General features: G+C 41.2%; 1 protein-coding gene across 2 annotated transcripts in view; it reads left to right on the top strand.

The window, feature by feature from the left end:
- Positions 1-13,540, top strand: part of LOC309958496 (carboxyl-terminal PDZ ligand of neuronal nitric oxide synthase protein) — a gene marked incomplete at both ends in the record, with an annotated part of 305,083 nt that overhangs the window by 62,750 nt on the left and 228,793 nt on the right. The window lies entirely within an intron of this gene.

Below are 13,540 nucleotides of genomic sequence, written 5' to 3'. Positions count from 1 at the left end.
ATTCCCATGATAACCCTGCAGGTTTCCATTTCACAGATGAAGAAGCGGAGGTGCAGGGAGGTTGACCAGCTGGCTGAAATTCACAGACCTGCTTAAAAGTGGCAGAACTGGGATTGGGACTGCCAAGCCTTTTCATCTGATTCTATCATACTGTTATTTTTAGAACATTGGCTTGGAAGCCAGGACACCTGTGTCATAGTCTCATCTGGACCCTGTAACTAACTGGGTGACTTTGAGCAAACAGTTGATCATTGGACATCACTGTCCTGCCTTATTGGAGTAAAAAGTTGGGACTGAAAGACTTTGGGGGGTACCTTCCTATGCTAATGTCTCTGTCTTCCATCATTTCTTCTCCCTGGGAAACTATCTTCACAGTCCATGTGTACCCCTCATTTCTCTCCCCTCGCACTGGCTACTCTTAAGGACTCTTCTCTTTGATTATCCTTGTGGCTTTTCTTAGCCTCTTTCCCTCCACCTTTTGGCGAGAGGAATTTTGTTGCTGTGACTTTGGATTCCTCAGACTTCCTGCTTCCTATAGTTTACCTAGATTACCATATCCGAAAAATCACTGCAAAAGTATTTGCTGTTTTGTGCTGGTGGTGGTGATGACGATGATTAATTACTCTGCTATGAGAACCGTTGGGTGGATGGTCATGGGAAGTTGGGTAATAAGATGCAGGCTCAACAGTCTGGGACAGCCTGAAGGTAGGTAAAGAATTAGATAACATCTTAAAGCTTCTTGCTTAACAACAGGAAAAGCTACTGATTGTTCATGTCTGTTTGATGGGCCAGGCTTTGTACTAGATGTTGAGGATACAGTGGTGACAACTACCTGCTACCTAGTTATTGCAGTCTGGTTAAGGGAGACACAGTTAATATAAGAAGCAAACAATTCTAAACTCACAACTCTGGTAAGTGAAACCAAGTGTAACAGGGAGAGCTAACCTAGACAGGGAGCTGAAAGAAGATGTAAGTGTCGAGCACTTTGTATACATTATCTCATTTAGTCTTTACAGTGGCTCTGTAAGGGGGGCTAGTCTTTGCCCCATTCTGCAGAAGAAGAAACTGAAGCTCAGATTTCAATCCTGACCCGACTCCATAGCCCAGGTCCTTTATCCTATACCTTGCTACCTCCCTTAAGAGTCTTTAATCCCAGCCTATGTAATTCTCTGTGCAGGGCCATCACTCACCCTTTGGCAGAATAGATGGAAGCTTTTCTGTTGTGATTTGAAGGCTGTAGTTCAAAGGCATCTTTGTCCTCAAATATCCACTCTACTGATCTGATAGTGCTAGAAACTCTGGCCAGTGAATAGCCTTTGAGGATATTTGGTTTCCATGAGATGCTCTTAAGGTGTGAGTGTGTCATCTGCCTGGGGTAGTAAATTAGGACATTTGCCGCTAGTGTTGTCCTAGTTTGTCTAGTTAGCTAGCTGTGTGTGGAATGCATGGAGACTGGGGACTTGGAACCAGGACAGGGAAGTTTTGGTGGGGAAAGAAATTGCCCAGAGGTTTGGTTCTATACTGGGAGGAGGGCTAGAAACTGGTACCTGGAAAGAGGAGGAATGGGACCCCCATGTGAGAGGTGGAAGGTCACTAGAGACAAACTTTGCCTCTGCTGGTCTTGATACCATGTCTGTCTCTCTACATCTTTTCACCCTTCTGAGATACAAAGTGCATCATATTATTTTTTTCAGCTCTTATGTGAGAAGAAGGAACCGGTATTTATTTTCTCTGTTATACACACAGATCGGAAACAGTGCAGCCGAGTGGCTGAGCCAAGAGTAGGTTGACTCATGTCTTTATCTGGAGTTCTTGAACCTGCTGCTGCTCAGGGTTTAGTTGGCATCAGGGTGAAAGCTCAGCCCGTTGGGCTTGCCTCTCAGCAGCTGGTCCTCATGAGCACCTCTTGAGCTTTTCTCTCTTGCTGTCTCCCTTCTCCTGCTCATTTACTTGTTTCTTTGAAAATTCCCCTCTTTAAAACTGTCCCCTCCTTAAGCCTTAGCCTGTCAGGGCACTCATGGTAATGTTTGGCAGAGCTGGTAGCACTTGGGACACCTTTTTGAGAATAGTGAAGCCTTGTCCATAGTGTCCTTTGAACTCTAAAGATGAGAAGGGCTATAATGTACAGAGGAGAAAGCCCGTGGGTGCCAGGGTGATGAGAAATATCTTTACGTGTTTGAGGAGAGAGTAGAGTCTGGATCTTTATAGAGAGCAGTCTTAGTTTGCCATAGGGGGGAACTTGCCAACAGTTAAAGCTATTGTCTGAGGTAGTAATTTCTTCTTCAGCGGTGGTATTTAAGCACAGGCTGGTTAACACCATGGCAGGGATTTATAGAAGAGAGAAAAATTTCAGGTGCATGTGTGGAGGGGGAGGGCTCTCAGACAATGTGATCTGTGTTTACTGTCCCTTCTGACCCTGAAATTCTACTTCCTTAATCTCACCATAACACCACTTTTTTGTTTTTTCCTTTTAGTCACAGTCTTTGAATGTTGGAATTTTTAAGTTGGAAAACGTGTAATATATTATTTTACCTTTTTACTTGGTGTGTCTTTAAAAATATATTCGTGGGCTTCCCTGGTGGCCCAGTGGTTGAGAGTCCGCCTGCCGATGCAGGGGACACGGGGTCGTGCCCCGGTCTGGGAGGATCCCACATGCTGCGGAGCGGCTGGGCCCGTGAGCCATGGCCGCTGAGCCTGCGCATCCGGAGCCTGTGCTCCGCAACGGGAGAGGCCACAACAGTGAGAGGCCCGCGTACTGCAAAAAAAAAAAAAAAAAAAAAAAAAATATATATATATATATATATATATATATTCGTGCTTGGAAGTTTGGTACTGTTTGTGTTTTAGGGCCACCTCCGTGAGCCTGGTTTACCCACGCAGTCCCAGAAATGGTGTGGTGTTTGGACTCTTTGCTCTGGAAGCTTCAGCATGATACAGAAGTAATCTATCTTGTGAGCGTCTGTTCAGTTTTACTGCACTGGAGAGTAGGAATATGAAATGGGATTGCTGAACTCTTACGAGATAGAAAAACTTCATTTTCTTTGGGAAAGGGAAATGTATCCTCTAGAACTAGAACTAAGTTTCAGTACAGTTATAGCTCATTTTTCCCCCAGGGATTATTTACTGGGTGAACTCAAGTATCTTGATGACAGGCAGCAGTGCAGAAAGGCACAGAAGAGAGGTTTGAGCAGTCATAATGGATGGTGAATCTCATAGCCTTGTGTTGAAGGAGAATCTAATTTGGCTGCACTTGTACCTTGTTTCCACAGCAGACCAAAAGGGGGAGAGTTACTGCATTTTTTTAAAAATTTTATTTATTTTTGGCTATGTTGGGTCTTTGTTGTGCGTGGGCTTTCTCTAGTTGTGGTGAGCGGGGGCTACTCTTTGTTGTGGTGCGCGGGCTTCTCATTGTGGTGGCTTCTCTTGCTGCGGAGCACGGGCTCTAGGTGTGTGGGATTCAGTAGTTGTAGCACGTGGGCTCAGTAGTTGTGGCACACGGGCCCTAGAGCATGCGGGCCTCGGTAGTTGGCGGCGTGTGGGCTCAGTAGTTGTGGTGCGCGGGCTTAGTTGCTCCACAACATGTGGGATCTTCCCGGACCATGGATCAAACCTGTGTCCTCTGCATTGGTAGGCGGATTCTCAACCACTGCATCACCAGGGAAGTCCCCCTTGCATTGTTTTTTAATAACAGATTTATTGAGATATAATTCACATGCCATAAAATTCACCGTAATAAAGCATGTACAATTCAGTGATTTTTAGTATATTCACATAGTTGTGTGAACGGTATCTAGCAGCAGAACATGTTCATCATCTCCAGAGGAAAACATATACCATTAGCAGTCATTTCCCCAGTCCCTGGCAACCACTAATTCACTTCCTGTTTCTGTGGATTTGCCTATTCTGGACACTTCCTATAAGTAGAATAATATAATATGTAGCTTTTTGTGACTAGCTTCTTTTAGTTAAAGTGATGTTTTCCAGGTTCATCCACACTGTAGCATGTATCAGTACTTCATTCCTTTTTATTGCCAAAAGATATTGTATGGATATGCCCCATTTTTTTAATCTGTGCATCCATTGATGTACATTTGTGTTGCTTCCATTTTTTGGCTATTGTACCTAGTGCTGCTACAAACATTCATGCATAAATTGTTACACAGCCATATGTCTTCCTTTTTTATTTTTAGTTATTTATTTTTTGGCCATGCCATGTGGCCTGTGGGATCTTAGTTCCCTGACCAGGGATCGAACCTGTGCCCCCTGCAGTGGAAGTGTGGAGTCTTAACCACTGGACTGCCAGGGAAGTCCCAGCCATATGTCTTCATTTTTCTTGGGCATAAACCTAGCAGTGGAATTGCTGGCTGATATATTAACTCTGTTTAACTTTTTGAGGAACTGCCAAACTTTTCCAAAGTGGCTGCACTATTTCCTACTGCAGTTTCTCCATATCCTTGCCAACACTTGTTATTGTCTGTCTTTTTAAATTTTATACATCCTAATAGGGGAGAAGTATGTCACTGTGGTCTTGATTTGCATTTCCCTAATGACTAGTGGTTGAACATCTTTTCAAGTTCTTACTGGCCATTTGTTTATCTTCTTTGGAGAAATGTCTATTCATATTCTTTGCCCATTTTTCATTTGGGTTTTTTGTCTTTTATTGTTCTGAGAGTTATATTCTGGATAAAACTCCTTTGTCAGGTATGATTTGTAAATCTTTTTTCCCATTCTGTGAGTTGTATTTTTACTTTCTTGATGATATCCTTTGAAGCACAAGTGCTTTTAATTTTAAGTCCAATTTATTTTCTTTCTTTTGTTTGTGTCATATCTAAGAAACCATTATCTAATCTAAGGTCATGAAGATACACTCCTTTGTTTTCTTCTAAGAGTTTCATAGTTTTAGCTCTTACATTGAGATGTATGATAAATTTTGAGTTAATTTTCACATATATGTGGTAGGAGTCTCATTTCATTCTTTTGCATGTGACTATTCAGTTGTCACAGCACCATTGTTAGAAAGACCTTTTTCCCCAATGAATTATCATGGCACTCTTGTCAAAAATCGGTTGACTATAAATGTAAGGATTTATTTCTGGACTCTCAATTTTGTTTCATTGATCTGTATGTCAGCTTTATGCCAGTACCATCCTGTCTTGATTACTGTAGTTATGTAGTAATTTTTGAAATTGGGAAGTCTGAGTCCTACAACTTTGTTTTTCTTTTTTAAGATTGATTTGGTGATTCAGGGTCCCTTGCATTTTCACACAAATTTTAGGATTGACTTGTCAATTTATTGCAAGAAAGGAAGATGGGATTCTGTGATATTGTTGTATAATATATATTTGGTCCCTGGTTTCTGGCACAGAACTCCTAAAACTCTTAGAATTTCCTGAATGTTAGGGGTCAGAGGAGCATCTTTGTCACTCATAAGCAGCCCCTTTCAACCTTACCTGAGTTGATGCTAATGAGGTGACTCTTGGTGGGACCCTAATAGCTTTGGGATGGGGGCTGGTTGCCAGAGGAACCAACCTTATGATTAGAGAGTTGGGACTTTCAGCCCCACCTCCCAACCTCAGGGGAGGTGAGAAGGGCTGGAGATTAAGTCCGACCTCAATGGCCAGTCTATATAATAGAACCTTCTAAACAGTGGGATTTGGGGAGCTTCCGGGCTGGTGTTGGGAGGGTGGTGTGCCCAGAGAGGCTTACCAGAGCTCTGATCCCCTTCCCACATACTTTGCCCTGTGCATCTCTTCATCTGACTGTTCATTTGTATCCTTTATAGTAATTCAGTACTAGTAAGTAAAGTGTTTCCCTGAGTTCTGTGAGCTGTTATAGCAAATTATCAAACCTTAGAGGGGTCATAGGAACCCATAATTTATAGCTGGTTGGTCAGAGGTACACGAGATGGAAGACTTGTGATTGGCATCTGAAGTGGCGGGGCAGTCTTGTGGGACTGAGCTGTTAACTGTGGGGTCTGTGCTAAGTCTGGGTCGTTAGTGTCAGGATTGAATTAAATTGTAGGATACCCAGTTGGTGTCCGCAGAGAAGTGGAGAATTACTTGGTGTGAAAAACCCACACATTTGATATCAGAAGCGCTGGTAGTAAAAACAGTTTATAGGTTTTAGTAGAAATTGCCCTGAACTTGTAGATCAATTTGGAGAGTATTGCCATCTTTACAGTATTAAGTCTTTTGAACAATGAACATGGGAAGTCTTTCCATTGATTTATGCTGTCTTGACTTTCTTTCAATTATGATGTATAATTTTCATTGTACATCTTATACTTAAATTTATTCCTAAGCATTTTACTCTTTTTGAATATTACAATATACTATTGTGAATAGAATTGTTTTCTTAATTTTTGAACGCATTCATTGGTCTTAATAGGGTTTTCGTGTGTGTGTGTGTGTGTGTGTGTGTGTGTGTGTGTGTGTATCTGTATTAACATGATCTTTATATAGAAAATCTTATCTGTAAATAGTTTTGCTTCTTCTTTCTTCAGTCTGGATGCCTTTTATTTCTTTTCTTGCCTAACTTCCCTGACTAGGACTTCTAGATCATTGTTGAATAGAAGTGATGAGAATGAACATCTTTGACTTGGTCATGATCTTAGAGAAAAAGCATTCAGTCTTTTACCATCAAGTATGATGTTGGCCCTGGGTTTTTTGTAGATGTTCCTTATTAGGTTGAGGAAGTTTCCTTCCATTGATAGTTTGTAGAGTGTTTTCATCATGAAAGGTTATTGGATTTTTGTCAAACACTTTTTGTCTATTGGGAAGATCATTTGGTGTTTGTCCCTTATTCTATTAATATGGTATAGTGCATTAATTAATTTTCATATATTGAACCAACCTTGCATTCTTGGGAAAAATTCCACTTGGTCATTGTATAATCCTTTTTATATGTTGTTGGATTTGTCTTGCTAGTACTTGAGGATTTGGGGACAGTTGTTAAAAGCAGAAGCATATATGGCATATTGTTATCATTCTTGCTGCTAACGGTGTAGGAAGCATTAGAAAAATCCTAAAAATCAGCCTTAAGGGCTCAAAAGACATAGTAGTAATCTGGAGACACTTCTCATGGAGTCATTGCTGATATTAGGTTATATATTAAGTGATGTGTATAATGGTTATTCTGAATCTTGAAGAAATACATTGGATTCTAGTTCAGAGTCTCAATTATTAGGGAAGAGTATAATATATTTTAGGACAATTTCCAGTCAAGAAAGAGAAAAGAGAGAAAAATAGAGAAAAGGTTGGTATTTAAATGGGGTACATGCCAGTTATCTGGAAATCTTACTAGTTGTGGGGTTTTGGTCAGTGATAAATGACCACTGTACTAGAGATCCTGCATCCCCACTCTTTTCCTGGTCACAGCCTGTTCATCTGGAGGGAAACATGACAAGGTATGTACCTCAAGCTGAGCCTATTCTGTGAGGTTCTGTGAGCAGTGTCATAGTTAGCCACTCCCTACTGGGGGTGGTCCTTGGGAGTCTGTTAGTGTCTGTGTAGCTTGGTCACTGGTGACACTCCCTGCTCATGCTGTTCATCCCTTCTCTTCTGTTTGAGCCTGTTGGGGTTGAATTCTAGATTCCATCCTCCCATTAACTCTGTGGCATTTTGAATCACCTTGTTTTGTGCAGAGTCATTAGTCTGTGAGAATCCAAGACAGGATTATTGTAGAGCTACAAGTTCTGCATCTTCAGGGTCTTTTTGGCCCACAAAGGAAGAGCATAATAATATAAAGAATATCATCTCTTTATGGTTGTATGATATTTTAAAAACTAGAATACTTTTGTCTGCATTATCTAATTTTGATTCTTATGACAACTTTGACTTATAGGCGGTACAGATACTAGCTATATTCTATGGATGAAACAGGCTTGGAGAGTTTAAATACTTAGAATCTAGCAGGTACAGAGTGTTGGTACTGGGAAATCCCGCTCTAGCATCATCCTGGGGTCTCCTCATCTCTGTGTTTCTTCAGTTCCCTTGTCCTTTCCAATAGTGGGATTATTTTTTCCTCCTTCAGTGTCATTGCTCCATTTTCATAATAAACATCTTCATTTCCATTCCCAATGTTATTCAATGAATCAAATGGTGATCCCCTTTCCTTTTTCTGAAAATCTTCATGCCCTAAAATTTTTCATTGGTTTGTTTTTGACCTCATGATCATTCTGGTGTTCGTACACAGGCTTACTTGTCCAGCTCAATTTGAGTTTAATGTAGTGAACCAGGCCTTATTGTGGCACACTGGCTTGTGTTCTTCCTGAAGGTTTATTTCCTATTGAAGTATGAGTGTTTCAGTGAAGGGTAGGGAGACCCACATTTGTTCTGATTCCGCCACTCACAAACTATATTCTTCTCTTTGAGCCTCAGTTTTCCCTTCTGTAAAATGAAGGGTTCGATCACATGACCTTTAAGGCCACTTAAGCTATTGGGTCTGACTTCCCTATGATTTTCTCATGTTCTTTGTTCATCTCTCCATTCCTGGCTTACTTGGTTGTTCCACAGGTGATTTCATTATCATGGAATGTCAGTGTTTCTCTTTGCCTCTCACTATGCCCTGGGCTTCCCCCTTTTCCTTTTTTTATTTTTTTCCCCCATAGGAGAAATAACCAGCGGTCTAAGTAAGCATCCCAAGTGGAAGGGATGGAAAGCACTTCCTGTTTGTTGGAAGATTTTTAATCACAGTTTCAATTTCAGTGCTTGTGATTGGTCTGTTCATATTTTCTATTTCTTCCCGATTCAGTCTTGGCAGGTTGTGCATTTCTAAGAATTTGTCCATTTCTTGAGATTGTCTATTTTATTGGCATAGAGTTGCTTGTAGTAATCTCTCATGATCTTTTGTATTTCTGCAGTGTCAGTTGTTACTTTTCCTTTTTCATTTCTAATTCTATTGATTTGAGTTTTCTCCCTTTTTTTCTTGATGAGTCTGGCTAATGGTTTATCAATTTTGTTTATCTTCTCAAAGAACCAGCTTTTAGTTTTATTGATCTTTGCTATCGTTTCCTTCATTTCTTTTTCATTTATTTCTGATCTGATCATTATGACCAGATGGCTTCACAGGTGAATTCTATCAAACATTTAGAGAAGAGCTAACACCTATCCTTCTCAAACTCTTCCAAAATATGGCAGAGGGAGAAGCACTCCCAAACTCACTCTACGAGGCCACCATCACCCAGATACCAAAACCAGACAAGGATGTCACAAAGAAAGACAAATACAGGCCAATATCACTGATGAACATAGATGAAAAAATCCTCAACAAAATACTAGCAAACAGAATCCGACAGCACATTAAAAGGATCATCATACACCATGATCAAGTGGGGTTTATTCCAGGAATGCAAGGATTCTTCAATATATGCAAATCAATCAACCTGATACACCATATTAACAAATTGAAAGAGAAAAACCATATGATCATCTCAATAGATGCAGAGAAAGCTTTTGACAAAATTCAACACGCATTTATGATAAAAACCCTGCAGAAAGTAGGCATAGAGGGAACTTTCCTCAACCTAATAAAGGCCATATATGACAAAGCCACAGCCAACATCATCCTCAATGGTGAAAAACTGAAAGCATTTCCACTAAGATCAAGAACAAGACAAGGTTGCCCACTCTCACCACTCTTATTCAACATAGTTTTGGAAGTTTTAGCCACAGCAGTCAGAGAAGAAAAGGAAATAAAAGGAATCCAAATCGGAAAAGAAGAAGTAAAGCTGTCACTGTTTGCAGATGACATGATACTATACATAGAGAATCCTAAAGATGCTACCAGAAAACTACTAGAGCTAATCAATGAATTTGCTAAAGTAGCAGGTTACAAAATTAACACAAAAAAATCTCTGGCATTCCTATACAGTAATGATGAAAAATCTGAAAGTGAAATTAAGAAAACACTCCCATTTACCATTGCAACAAAAAGAATAAAATATCTAGGAATAAACCTACCTAAGGAGACAAAAGACGTGTATGCAGAAAACTATAAGACACTGATGAAAGAAATTAAAGATGATACAAATAGATGGAGAGATATACCATGTTCTTGGATTGGAAGAATCAACATTGTGAAAATGACTCTACTACCCGAAGCAATCTACAGATTCAATGCAATCCCTATCAAACTACCAATGGCATTTTTCATAGAACTAGAACAAAAACTTTCACAATTTGTATGGAGACACAAAAGACCCCGAATAGCCAAAGCAATCTTGAGAACAAAAAATGGAGGTGGAGGAATCAGGCTCCCTGACTTCAGAGTATACTACAAAGCTACAGTAATCAAGACAGTATGGTACTGGCAGAAAAATAGAAATATAGATCAATGGAACAGGATAGAAAGCCTGGAGATAAACCCACACACATTGGTCACCTTATCTTTGATAAAGGAGGCAGGAATGTACAGTGGAGAAAGGACAGCCTCTTCAATAAGTGGTGCTGGGAAAACTGGACAAGTACATGTAAAAGTATGAGATTAGAACACTCCCTAACACCATACACAAAAATAAGCTCAAAATGGATTAAAGACCTAAATGTAAGGCCAGAAACGATCAAACTCTTAGAGGAAAACATAGGCAGAACACTCTATGACATAAATCACAGCAAGATCCTTTTTGACCCACCTCCTAGAGAAATGGAAATAAAAACAAAAATAAACAAATGAGACCTAATGAAACTTCAAAGCTTTTGCACAGCAAAGGAAACCATAAACAAGACGAAAAGACAGCCCTCATAATGGGATAAAATGTTTGCAAATGAAGCAACTGACAAAGGATTAATCTCCAAAATTTACAAGCAGGTCATGCGGCTCAATAACAAAAAAACAAACAACCCAATGCAAAAATGGGCAGAAGACCTAAATAGACATTTTTCCAGAGAAGTTATACAGATTGCCAACAAACACATGAAAGAATGCTCAACATCATTAATCATTAGAGAAATGCAAATCAAAACTACAATGAGATATCATCTCACACCGGTCAGAATGGCCATCATCAAAAAATGTTGAAATAATAAATGCTGGAGAGAGTGTGGAGAAAAGGGAACAGTCTTGCACTGCTGGTGGGAATGTGAATTGGTACAGCCACTATGGAGAACAGTATGGAGGTTCCTTAAAAAACTACAAATAGAACTACCATATGACCCAGCAATCCCACTACTGGGCATATACCCTGAGAAAACCAGAATTCAAAAAAGCCATGTACCAAAATGCTCATTGCAGCTCTATTTACAATAGCCCGGAGATGGAAACAACCTAAGTGTCCATCATTGGATGAATGGATAAAGAAGATGTGGCACATATATACGATGGACTATTACTCATCCATAAAAAGAAGCGAAATTGAGTTACTTGTAATGAGGTGGATGGACCTAGAGTCTGTGATACAGAGTGAAGTAAGTCAGAAAGAGAAAGAGAAATACCGTATGCTAACACATATATATGGAATCTAAGAAAAAAACAAAAATGTCATGAAGAACCTAGGGATAAGACAGGAATAAAGACACAGACCTACCAGAGAATGGACTTGAGGATATGGGGCGGGGGAAGGGTAAAGCTGTGACAAAGCGAGAGAGAGGCATGGACATATATACACTACCAAACGTAAGGTAGATAGCTAGTGGGAAGCAGCCGCATAGCACAGGGAGATCAGCTCGGTGCTTTGTGACCACCTAGAGGGGTGGGATAGGGAGGGTGGAAGGGAGGGAGATGCAAGAGGCAAGAGATATGGGAACATATGTGTATGTATAACTGATTCACTTTGTTCTAAAGCAGAAAGTAACACACCGTTGTAAAGCAATTATACTCCAATAAAGATGTAAAAAAAAAAAAATACAAGCAACAGCAGAAAGCACTCTCTGAGCAGGATGCAGCCCTAGCCCTGCCCCATGCCTGCATCTGTTGTGTAAGCGAGAGATCTTAATGGTGAAGCTGAGGCTTTCATTCAAGAGCTAATAGTTGAAAGACTAGAACAGGTTTCTGTCTTGCTGCTTTTTTCTCTCCTCTTTGCTCTATCATTCAGAGTCCTCATAATAGAGAAAAATGATTAAGCCAACCCATGTAAGCTTTTGCTAATGGAGACTAAAAGAACCCAAAGAGGCAGCCTCTCCGTGGGCACGGTGCATGGTTCAGTCTTACCCTCTGTGCCTTTTAGAGAATTGCAAGGCATTAGCATAAAGACAAGTCACCACAATTATTTATTTTGCACCCAGCCCCTTAATGTTGAAGAGCAGGAAGGATTCTTCTGTGATCTCCGGCACATTCATCGCCCCCCCTGCTGAGCCCTGATCAATGGTGACACAGTCGCATCAGATGGCCTTCAAATAGTACTTTCTTTTTCACATGGGCTGGGAGAGAGAGGAAGAAATATAAGTGCTTCATTCCTCTTAGACTACAAATAAATAAAGACATGGTGTGCAGCTGCATTTCAAGCATTTTGGAAGCTTTTCTGGTGTGTGGGTGTTGGGGATGGTTAGGGGGAGGAGTGGGGAGAGGGGAACCTGCACTGAGGCTTCTGTCTTGTTGCAGGCGGTGCTAAGAACACTGGTAAATGTCCATATGGGTACTTCTAAGTCCCCACGCCCCCTCCTGCAAACCTCAGCACCTGGAGAACAGAGCAGGCTGCAGAAGTGGGGTGTGGGGCACCCTGAGGCAACTTTTCTCTTTCTGGTTCCCTCCCCCAGAGCATTTAGTCGAAGGTCATTGGCTGAGCGCGTGCCCTGGAATCTGGGGCCACCGCTGCTGCTGCAGTTAATGCTGCTTTGTTCGATGCTAAATGAGGCGAGAACTTTCACCCAGGTCACATTCATAATCCTGCTCAGCAGGACGCTCAGCTGTGCCCCGAGAGCAGTTTCTGCAGGCAAGGAGGAACTTTCCTGTTGGAGCAGTCGCGCTGGCCTGGAGCGGGGAGAATGGGCTTTTCTATGCCAGTTCTGCCATGAACTGTGTCCTTGGGCAGGTCACTTCTGCGGGCTGCAGTTACCCTGCACTCATTCAGCAGATACTTGAGTCTTACTCTGCCAGGCCCTGTTCTAAGGGCTGGGAATGCGGGAATATGAGGGCGAGGTCTCAGCCTTCAAGGAGCTTCCATTCTACTGGGCAAGGCAGATAGCGACCATGTAAATGAGGCAAACCCCTAAGTGCAGACCATGTTAAATGCTGGGAAGGATACAGCATGTGAAAAAGAGTAACTTTAGATGGAGTCATAGCGGTGAATATTTATTAAGCACTGGCAGGATACCCAGCTGTGCTAAATGCTTTTCATATGTTCTTACTTAATCTTTCTTCTGTGACATAACCTTGGACATGATTCCTAAGGTTCCTTTTGGGAAACTGTCTGCACCTATGGTTCCAAGTTTTTAGCAGGTATCAGGACAGAGGATTGGTTAAGGGACTAACTCAGATGGGCCCATCACAGCTGGTGATTTCTAGATACAAGCAGCGTATCAGATTTTCTACTGCTTCTGTGTATTTTTGGAGGGAGAACTCAGTGTGGCCAGGAGACCTGAAGGATATGAGAAGGTAGGCAGGGTGA

This window comes from Leucopleurus acutus (genome assembly GCF_964270905.1).
Source record: "Leucopleurus acutus genome assembly, chromosome: 2".
Taxonomy (NCBI): Eukaryota; Metazoa; Chordata; class Mammalia; order Artiodactyla; family Delphinidae; genus Leucopleurus; species Leucopleurus acutus.
The sequence above is the reverse complement of the archived record's forward strand: the minus strand, read 5'-3'. Positions and strand labels throughout refer to the sequence as shown.